Source organism: Bombina bombina, chromosome 11, assembly GCF_027579735.1.
Source record: "Bombina bombina isolate aBomBom1 chromosome 11, aBomBom1.pri, whole genome shotgun sequence".
In the NCBI taxonomy this organism is placed as follows: Eukaryota; Metazoa; Chordata; class Amphibia; order Anura; family Bombinatoridae; genus Bombina; species Bombina bombina.
The window spans coordinates 45498190-45510188 of record NC_069509.1 but is presented as its reverse complement, the minus strand read 5'-3'; the positions used below and the strand labels follow the sequence as shown (position 1 = coordinate 45510188).

Below are 11999 nucleotides of genomic sequence, written 5' to 3'. Positions count from 1 at the left end.
GTATGATATGGAAATAGGATATGTAAATACTATACAAATGTGTGTGGGTATTAATTTATGTATTATTAAAGTGAAGGTCAAGTTAAAAGTACAGCCTCACGGCATTACATAGGGGCCTATCTATCAAGCTCCGAACGGAGTCTTCAGACTCGCCAGAAAGACAAAGACCGCTGCTCCATAACCTTGTACGCCTGCTCTGATGAGGCGGACAGGAATCGCCGGAATTCAACCAGATCGAGTACGATCGGGTTGATTGACACCTCCCTGCTGGCGGCTGATTGGCCGCGAGTCAGCAGGGGGCGGCATTGCACCAGCATCTCTTGTGAGTTGCTGGTGCAATGCTGAATACGGAGAGTGTATTGCTCTCCGCATTCAGCGAGGTCTTGCGGACCGGATCCGCACTGTCGTATCAGGTCCGCAATACATTTGTTAAATATGCCTCATAGACTTATAAAAATGAGCAGGAGTTTAAGTCATGAATTTTTTTAAATCTATTTATTTTCTTATATTTTTTACCTTTAAACTGCTCCGCCGATAAGCGCAGCACTACCGCCCGCCATCTTGTCTAAATGATTGACAGATGTAGATTCTTAAACCAAAAATATAAGAAAATAAATAGATTTAAACATATTCATGACTTAAAGTCCTGCTCATTTATATAAGTCTATGCAATGCCGTGAGGCTGTACTTTTAACTTGACCTTTACTTTAAGGTAGGAGAAAGATCAATATTTTGTCTTTTGATCCTTGTAATATGGAATCTTAGTGCAATAAAAATTGTACCATTAAACCCTAGCAAGCTTGGTTAAAGGCACATAGATGAGTTACAGCTTTGAATAGAAACATTTCCCGTATAAATGTATTAGCAAAATGCTTCATGTAAAGCATAGCTAGATATTCTCAGTGAACCAGTATTTTAAACTGCAGCTGCTTATAGTGCCAGTGGGTTTTGTATCATGTCTGCAATGAATCAATTGAGGGCAAAATTACGAGGGGCGTGCTAACAGTTACGCACAAGCGGAAAGGGTTTTATCATGGGTAATCGTGCGCATTGGTTTTAGAATGATTACCGCGTCCTAAGAGATCAGGTTAACTGTTTCACAAAACAAAAAATGCCACAAAACAAATAATAAATACATTACATTTACACTCATAACAACACTCTCTAATAAGGCCTTGGGCCTCAACAGCTATAATACAAGAAGTATGCTTTTAACATAAAGCATTATGTGGTGCTGTGGTTCTGCTTTCCTCTTATATAACACACACACTACACACACTCTCATATAACACACACACTACACCCACTCTTATATAACACACACACTACACACACTCTCATATAACACACACACTACACCCACTCTTATATAACACATACACTACACCCACTCTCATATAACACACACACTACACCCACTCTTATATAACACATACACTACACACACTCTCATATAACACACACACCACACACACTCTCATATAACACACACACCACACACACTCTCATATAACACACACACCACACACTCTCATATAACGCACACACTACACACACTCTCATATAACACAGACACACTACATACACTCTCATATAACACACATCACACACACTCTCATATAACACACACTACTCACACTCTCATATAACACACACACTACTCACACTCTCATATAACACACACACTACACACACTCTCATATAACACACATCACACACACTCTCATATAACACACACTACTCACACTCTCATATAACACACACACTACTCACACTCTCATATAACACACACACTCTCATATAACACACACTACTCACACTCTCATATAACACACACACCACACACACTCTCCTACAAAACACACTACACACTGTCCTACAACACACCACACACTGTCCTACAACACACCACACACTTTCCTAGAGCGCACACACTCTCCTAGAACGAACACACCACACACTTTCCTACAACACACCACACACTCTCCTACAACACACACACACACACACACCACACACTCTCCTACAACACACATGCACACACACTCCAACACACACACACCACCCACTCTCCTACAATATACACACACCACACAATGTCCTACAACACACACACACCACTCACTCTCCTACAACATACACACACCACACACTGTCCTACAACACAACACACACTCTCCTAGAGCACACACACACACTCTTCTAGAACACACCACACACACCACACAATCTCCTACAACACACACACTACACAATCTCCTACAACACACTACACAATCTCCTACAACACACCACACACTCTCCTACAACACACACACCACACACTTTCCTACAACACACACACACACTACACACTGTTCTACAACATACACACACCACACATTCTCCTTCAACACACACCACACACTCTTCTACAACACACTCAAACCACACACTGTCCTAAACATACCACACAGTCTCCTACAACATACCACACACTCTCCTAGAGCACACACACCACACACTCTCCTAGAGCACACACATTCTCCTAGAACACACACCACACACTCTCCTACAACACTCACACTGTCCTACAACACACACACACTCTCCTACAACACACCCACACACACCACACACACACTACACACTCTTCTACAACACACACACTCTCCTACAACACACACACTACACACTCTTCTACAACATACACACAAGGTGCGACCCAGTAAAAAAAATCGCAAACAATATTTAGCACTCCACTTGTACTCTGGCCCTGAATTGCTAAACTATAATAATGGCAATCCAGTCTTTACCTTATCTCACCAGTTTAGGTGACGCACATGCACAGTTTGCATTGTCAGCGCTAAATACTTGAAAAGCAAAAGTCTGTAAACGGGCTTGAATGGCGGTTTGAGTCCTTTCCATGGGATAAACTGTTCAATGAGTAAACAATCTCACATTAGGAGCGGCTCAATAGGCAGCGAGTGAGGAGAACTATAACAGATATGTCAGTACTTTTAAACTGTAATAAATTCATTTTTAAACATTTTATTATTATTTTTTTATATAACATTGATTACCATAACAAACACTACATAGATTTCAAACTTAAAACACCAGCGTTTACTGACACTTTAAGAGTAACGTCAGACATATCATGTGCACTCTGCAGGGTCCCAAATGTTTCTTCATCTGACACTATCACCTTAAATGGACACTGAACCCAATTTTTTTTCATGACTCAGACAGAGCATGCAATTTTAAGCAACTTTCTAATTTACTCTTATTATCAATTTTTCTTCGTTCTCTTGCTATCTTTATTTGAAGAAAAAAAGCATCTAAGCGAAGGAGCCAGCCGATTTTTGGTTCAGAACCCTGGATAGCACTTGTTTATTGGTGGGTGAATTTTTCCACCAATCAGCAAGAACAACCCAGGTTGTTCACCAAAAATGGTCCGGCATCTAAACTTACATTCTTACTATTCAAATAAAGATACCAAGAGAATGAAGAACATTTGATAATAGGAGTAAATTAGAAAGTTGACTAAAATTGCATGCTCTATCTGAATCACGCATGTCCCTTTAATTATATGTTGCTATAAGTAGAAAATGGTTTGTGGTGGCCTTGAAAGACTTGCTTTTTAAGCTGTGTTTACACCAAATTGCTTTTGTGTCCACTTCAGAGACATTACCTGAATATTATCATCTGTCAAACAATAGCATGGAATAAAAACAATTTTTAAAGTAAATAGTAATAAACAAAGCAAGTTGAAATCATTAAGTAAAATCTAAAAGCATACAATCAGCAAAATTAAAGGGACAGTCTACTCCAATATGTTTTAAAAAGATAGATAATGCCTTTACTAACAATTCCCCAGCTTTGCACAATCAACATTGTTATATTAATACACTTTGTAACCATTAAACCTCTAAATGTCTGTCTCTAAGCCACTACCACCTCTTATCTAATTATTATAGATTTTCAAAGCTAGCCAGTGCTAGTCCATGTGTGCCCTATAGATAACATTGTGCTCACTCCTGTGGAGTTATTCATGAGTCTACACTAAATGTCTAAAATGCAAGTCACGGCCCTTCAAGCTCCATACGGAGCTTGATAAATGGGCTTCAAAGAGTTTGTGCTTCCAATGACTTGTTAAACCAGCTGCAGAGTATAAAATGTATGATAAATTGTTTATTTCTGTTTATTTTAGTATATGAAACAGCTGTTTTTCTTATCTGATACCACAACCCATTACAATGGGCTGGTCTTGCAAGAAAATTAAAACTAATTTTATCACTTTCTATACACAAAAATGCTTCCTTATCTTATCTCTGTCTGTTTACCAAAGCCGAATAACTAGAAAGAACTATTGAAAATTAACATTGTATTAGTAATCTCTCCTATGTTTACATAGTTTTTCTTAATACTTATGTATACAAAATTTTCAGTATAGGTGGGAATACCACAAACAAAAACAGCTATTTCAAATACCAAAATAAACATAAACAAGTTATTTGTAAACAATTTAATATACTCCATCAGATAAAATTAAAAAGTGGAACAAATTAAAGAAAGGACAATTTTACAGTACTGTATCTTTAACCAGCTGTTTGGACTCAAGCTGTGTTAAACACCCTTACCAATAAAGTGTCCATACCAGCTGCAACACAGGTTTCACAGCTCACAGACTGATTTTTCATACTTTAAAATATACCATAATGTTAAATGCATTAAAATCATCATGTGTAAATATTCCTTTTACTATTATTAAGCTTTGTTTGTTCTCATTCAGTTGCTGATCTGTCACTGTCTTGAGTCCTTCTGTGGCTTATTTGTCACTCTCTTGGCTAGATGTCCTCATGTTGTTGTTTTAGAACTGACTAGAAGATTCTCCTGCTGCTGACTTGGCACACGCCTGAGCACAAGGTCCTCCTCTTGCTAAGTCAGCACTCTCCTGAGCACAAGGTCCTCCTCTTGCTAAATCAGCACTCTCCTGAGCACAAGGTCCTCCTCTTGCTAAATCAGCACTCTCCTGAGCACAAGGTCCTCCTCTTGCTAAATCAGCACTCTCCTGAGCACAAGGTCATTCTCTTGCTAAATCAGCACTCTCCTGAGCACAAGGTCCTCCTCTTGCTAAATCAGCACTCTCCTGAGCACAAGGTCCTCCTCTTGCTAAATCAGCACTCTCCTGAGCACAAGGTCCTCCTCTTGCTAAATCAGCATTCTCCTGTGCGCAAGGTCCTCCTCTTGCTAAATCAGCAATCTCATGAGCACAAGGTCCTCCTCTTGCTAAATCAGCACTCTCCTGAGCACAAGGTCCTCCTCTTGCTAAATCAGCACTCTCCTGAGCACAAGGTCATTATCTTGCTAAGTCAGCACTCTCCTGAGCACAATGTCATTCTCTTGCTAAATCAGCACTCTCCTGAGCACAAGGTCATTCTCTTGCTAAATCAGCACTCTCCTGAGCACAAGGTCCTCCTCTTGCTAAATCAGAACTCTTTTGTCTAGAATTTTTTGTTATTTCTTATTTAGAACTATTCTGATTAGAATATCATTCTACTGATGTTTACAACCCTTCTGATTAGAGGTTTATTCTGATGATGAATCAGCACTCTCCTGATTAGAAGATCCTCCTGTTACTAATTCAGCACTCTCCTAATTAGAAGATCCTCCTGTTACTAATGCAGCACTCTCCTGATTAGAAGTAACTCCTGTTAGTAATTCAGCACTCTCCTGATTAGAAGATCCTCCTGTTACTAATTCAGCACTCTCCTGATTAGAAGATCCACTTGTTGCTAATTCAGCACTCTCCTTATTAAAAGATCCACCTGTTGCTAAATCAGAACTCTCCTGATTAAAAGTACCCCCTGTTACTAATTTAACACTCTCCTGATTAGAAGAACCTCCTGTTGCTAATTCAGTTCTCTCCTGATTAGAAGGTCCTCCTGTTGCTATTTCAGTATGCCCCTGACTAAAAATATTCCTTTTACTATTATAAAGCATTGTTTTTTCTCATTCAGTTGCTGATCTGTCACTGTCTTGACACAGAGTCCTTCTGTGGCTTATTTGTCACTCTCTTGGCTTGATGTCCTCCTGTTGTGGTGTTAGAACTGACTAGAAGATTCTCCTGCTGCTGACTCGGCAATCTCCTGAGCACAATGTCATTCTCTTGCTAAATCAGAACTCTTATGTCTAGATTTTTTTGCTATTTCTGATTTAGAACTATTCTGATTAGAATATCATTCTACTCATGTTTATAACCCTCCTGATTAGAGGTTTCTTCTGATGATGAATCAGCACTCTCCTGATTAGAAGATCCTCCTGTTACTAATTCAGCACTCTCCTGATTAGAAGATCCTCCACTTACTAATTCAGCACTCTCCAGATTAGAAGATCCTCCTGTTAGTAATTCAGCACTCTCCTGATTAGAAGATCTTCCTGTGACTAATTCAGCACACTCCGGATTAGAAGATCCTCCTGTTGCTAATTCAGCACTCTCCTGATTAGAATATCCTCCTGATGCTAATTCGGCACTCTCCTGATTAGAATATCCTCCTGATGCTAATTCAGCACTCTCCTTATTAAAAGTACCTCATGTTGCTAATTTAGCACCCTCCTGATTAGAAGAACCTCCTGTTGCTAATTCAGTAGTCTCCTGATTAGAAGGTCATCCTGTTGCTAATTCAGTATGCCCCTGACTAAAAGATCCACCTGTTGCTAAATTAGCACTCTCCTGAATAAAAGTACCTCCTGTTGCTAAATTAGCACTCCCCTGATTAGAAGCACCTCATGTTGCTAATTTAGCACTCTCCTGATTAGAAGTACCTCTTGTTGCTAATTCAGCACTCTCCTGGTTAGAAGGTCCTCCTGTTGCTAATTCATTAAATCCCTGACTAAATGATCTGCCTGTTGCTAAATCATCACTCTCCTGATTAAAATAACTCCTGTTGCTGATTCAGAACTCTCCTGATTAGAAGGTCCTCCTTTTGCTAATTGAGCACTCTCACAATTACATAGTTCTTCTGCTACTAATTCAGCACTCTTCTCACTAGACTGTACTCCTGCTGCTGATTCATCACATTTCTCACGAGATAGTTTTCCTACTGCTGATTCAAAACTCTTATCACTAGATGGTTCTTCTGCTGATCCAACACTCTTCTCACTAGTAAGTGCTCTTGCTGCTGTTCCAACATTCTTCTCACTAGTAGGTTCTCTTGCTGCTGATCCAGCACTCTTCTCACTAGGTGGCTCTCTTGCTGCTAATCTGGCACACTTCTCACTAGATGGTTTTGTTGCTGCTGATCCAACACTCTTCTCACTAGACGATTCTCTTGCTACTGTTTCAACACTATTATCCCTAGATGGCGCTCATGCTGCTGATCCAACTCTCTTCTCACTAGATAGTTCTCTTGCTGCTGATCCAAAACTCTTCTCACTAGATGGTTTTCTTGCTGCTGATTCAAAGCTCCTCTCACTAGATGGTTCTCTTGCTGCTGATCCAACGCTCTTCTCACTAGGTGGTTCTGTTGTTGCTGATCCAACACTCTTCCCACTAGATAGTTCTCTTGCTGCTGATCCAATGCTCTGCTCGCTAGATGGTACTCTTGCTGCTAATCCAATGCTCTTCTTACTAGGTGGTTCTATTTTTGACGATCCAACACTCTTCCCACTAGATGATTCTCTTGCTGCTGATCCAACACTCTTCTCACTAGATGGTTCTCTTTCTGTTGATCCAACACACTTCTCACTAGACGGTTCTCTTGTTGATGATCCAACACTTTTCTCACTAGACGGTTCTCTTGTTGCTGATCCAACACTCTTCTCAATAGATGTTTCTCTTGCTGCTGATCCAACACTCTTCTCACTAGATAGTTCTCTTGCTGCTGATTCAAAACTCTTCTCACTAGATGGTTTTCTTGCTGCTGATCCAAAGCTCTTCTCACTAGATGAGTCTCTTGCAGCTGATCTAACGCTATTTTCACTAGGTGGTTCTGTTGTTGCTGATTCAACACTCTTCCCACTAGATAGTTCTCTCACTAGATGAGTCTCTTGCAGCTGATCCAATGCTCTTCTTACTAGATGGTTCTCTTGCTGCTAATCCAATGCTCTGCTCACTAGATGGTTTTCTTTCTGTTGATCCAACACACTTCTCATTAGACACTTCTTTGTTGTTGATCCAACACTCTTCTTACTAGATGGTTCTCTTGCTGCTGATCCAACACTCTTCTCACTAGAGGGTTCTCTCTCTTGCTGCTGATCTAAAACCCTTCTCACTACATGGTATTCTTACTGTTGATCCAACGTTCTTCTCAATAGTTGGTTCTCTTGCTGCTGACTAATCACTATTCTCACTAGATGGTTCTCTTGCTGCTTATCTGGCACACGTCTCACTAGATGGTTTTGTTGCTGGTGATCCAACAATCTTCTCACTAGATGGTTCTATTGCTGCTGATCCAAAACTCATCTCACTACATGGTTCTCTTACTGCTGATCCAATGCTCTTCTCACTAGATGGTTCTCTTGCTGCTGATCCAACACTCTTCTCACTAGATGGTTCTCTTGTTGCTGATATGTCACACTTCTCACTAGATGGTTCTCTTGATTTTGTTTTGACACTCTTCTCACTAGATGGTTCTCTTGCTTCTGGTTTAACACTCTTCTCTCTAGATGGCTCTCTTGCTGCTGATCCAACACTCTTCTCACTAGATGGTTCTCTTGTTGCTGATCTGCCACTCTTCTCACTAGATGGTTCTCTTGATTCTGGTTTGACACTCTTCTCACTAGATGGTTCTCTTGCTTCTGGTTTGACATTCTTCTAACTAGATAGTTCTCTTGCTGCTGATCCAACACCCTTGCCACTAAACGGTTACCTTGCTGCTGCTCCAACATTCTTTCACTAGATGGTTCCTTTGCTGCTGTTTCAACACTCTTCTCACTAGATGGTTTTGTTGCTGCTGATCCAACACTCTTCTCACTAGATAGTTATCTTGCTGCTGATTCAATAATCTTCTCATTAGGTGGTTCTCTTGCTGCTGATCCAACACTCTTCCCACTTAACAGTTCCCTTGCTGCTGTTCCAACTTTCATCTCACTAGATGGTTATTTTCCTGCTGTTTCAACACTCTTCTTACTAGATGATTTTGTTGCTGGTGATCCAACAATCTTCTCACTAGATGGTTCTTTTGCTGCTGTTTCAACATTCTTCTCAATAGATGAGTTTGCTGCTGTTGATCCAACACTCTTCTCACTAGATGGTTTTGTTGCTGCTGATCCAACACTCTTCTCACTAGATGGTTTTGTTGCTGCTGATCCAACACTCTTCTCACTAGATGGTTTTGTTGCTGCTGATCCAACATTCTTCTCACTCAATGGTTTTGTTGCTGCTGATCCAACACTCTTCTCACTAGATGACTCTCTTGCTGTTGATTCAATGATCTTCTTACTGGGTGGTTCTCTTGCTGCTAATCCAACACTCTTCTTAATAGATGGTTCTCTTACTGCTGATCCAACACTAAACAGTTCCCTTGCTGATGTTCTCACATTCTTCTCACTAGATGGTTATCTTGCTTCTGGTTTGACACTCTTCTCACTAGATGGTTTTGTTGCTGCTGATCCAACACTCTTTTCACTAGATGGTTCTCTTGTTGCTGATCTGCCACTCTTCTCACTAGATGGTTCTCTTGATTCTGGTATGACACTCTTCTCACTAAACTTGCAGCACACACGTTATTCAAAAGAGTGCAATATAGCTTAGATACAGTAAATGTTTACTCCTGAGTCCCTTACAAACTGTGTATAGAAAGAGTATTACATACTAAGAGAATCTTCGGGTTAATGCAGATGGAGATTTATCCTTGCAAATGTTGTATAATAGACTATGCAGGAGTACTGACAGAGGGAAACAACTCTCCTAAACCCAACACGTTAGTCCGTTACCAAGTATCCACAGTATACATATGAATGATATCACATACAATTCAAAGCGTTATCTTCGTACCTTGTACTGAACCCAGTCACCGGTTTTCCAAAATTTTCAGGCCAGTCCCACACACCCCGGGATGGAACAAGAAAGAGATGGTACGTCTTAGGACACTTCAGTAGATCCAACTCACAGCTGTAGTAATCTGTTTAATTTATGTAGGGGGAAGACAGGAGAGAAAACAAAATTGCAGTCCCTTAGAAACAGCGATTTTTCCAAATGCTGATACAATCATAAGCGAAATTTTCAAAAATAGAAGAAGGAATTGAAGGCTGTACAAGTAGAGAGTAGTTTAAAATCCAGTACATTAATTCAAACATGATTAAAACAACATGAAAAAGTTTCCAAGGCACACACAAGCACTTTATCAGGGGGTGCTTGTTCTAAGCAGGAAACGCATCGGAGGCAGCTCCTGTGTGCTGAGGTTGTATGCAATAGCTTGTGTGTGCTTTGGAAACTTTTTCATGTTGTTTTAATAATGTTTGAATACATTTACTGGATTTTAAACTACTCTACTAGTACAGCCTGCAATTCCTTCTTCTAGTTTTGAATTTTTCACTCTTCTCACTGGATGGTTCTCTTCCTTCTGGTTTGACACTCTTCTCACTAGCTAGTTCTCTTGCTGCTGATCCAACACCCTTGCCACTAAATGGTTCCCTTGCTGCTGTTCCAATATTCTTCTAACTAGATGGTTATTTTGCTGCTGTTAAAACACTCTTCTCACTAGATGGTTTTGTTACTGCTGATCCAACACTCCTCTCACTAGATGGTTTTGTTGCGGCTGATCCAACATTCTTCTCACTAGATGGTTTTGTTGCTGCTGATCCAACACTCTTCTCACTAGATAGTTATCTTGCTGCTGATTCAATAATCTTCTCATTAGGTGGTTCTCTTGCTGCTGATCCAACACTCTTCCCACTTAACAGTTCCCTTGCTGCTGTTCCAACTTTCATCTCACTAGATGGTTATTTTCCTGCTGTTTCAACACTCTTCTCACTAGATGATTTTGTTGCTGGTGATCCAACAATCTTCTCACTAGATGGTTCTTTTGCTGCTGTTTCAACATTCTTCTCAATAGATGAGTTTGCTGCTGTTGATCCAACACTCTTCTCACTAGATGGTTCTCTTGCTGCTGATCTGGCACTCTTCTCACTAGATAGTTTTGTTGCTGCTGATCAAAAAAAAATCTCACTAATTACTGTGCTTGCTGCTGATCCAACACTCTTCTCACTAGATGGTTCTCTTGCTGCTGATCCAACACTCTTCTCACTAGATGGTTTTGTTGATGCTGATCCAACATTCTTCTCACTAGATGGTTATCTTCCTGCTGATCCAACACACTTTTCACTAGATGGTTTTGTTGCTGCTGATCCAAAACTCTTTTTACTAGATGGTTCTCTTGCTGCAGATCCAACACTCTTTTCACTAGATGGTTTTGTTGCTGCTGTTCCAAAACTCTTTTTACTAGATGGTTCTCTTGCTGCTGTTTCAACACTCTTCTCAATAGGTGGTTTTATTGCTGCTGATCCAACATTCCTCTCAGTAGATGGTACTGTTGCTGCTGATCCAACACTCTTCTCACTAGATGGTTCTCTTGCTGCTGATCCAACGCTACTCTCACTAGATGGTTCTCTTGCTGCTGATCCAACGCTCCTCTCACTAGATGGTTCTCTTGCTCCTGATCTGGCATTCTTCTCACTATATGGTCTTGTTGCTGCTGATCCAATATTTTTCTCACTAGATGGTTCTCTTGCTACTGATCCTCTTCTCACTAGACAGTTCTCTTGTTGCTGATTTGTCACTCCTCTCACTAGATGGTTCTCTTGATTCTGGTTTAACACTCTTCTCACTAGATGGTTCTTTTTCTTCTGGTTTGATACTCTTCTCACTAGATGGTTCTCTTGTTGCTGGTATGTCACTCTTCTCACTAGGTGGTTCTCTTGCTTCTGGTTTGACACTCTTCTCACTAGATGGTTCTCTTGCTGCTGATTTAAAAATCTTCTCACTAGGTGGTTCTCTTGCTGCTGATCCAACACTC

General features: G+C 40.4%; 1 protein-coding gene across 1 annotated transcript in view; it reads right to left on the bottom strand.

Moving 5' to 3' along the window:
• LOC128642265 (uncharacterized) overlaps positions 1-10414 on the bottom strand; it is a 64161-nt gene extending 53747 nt beyond the window's left edge. The window contains exon 1 of the mRNA XM_053694973.1: positions 9980-10414. The gene's annotated coding sequence lies outside the window, so the exon portion shown is untranslated. The remainder of the gene's footprint in view (positions 1-9979) is intronic.
• Positions 10415-11999: the final 1585 nt, after the last annotated feature.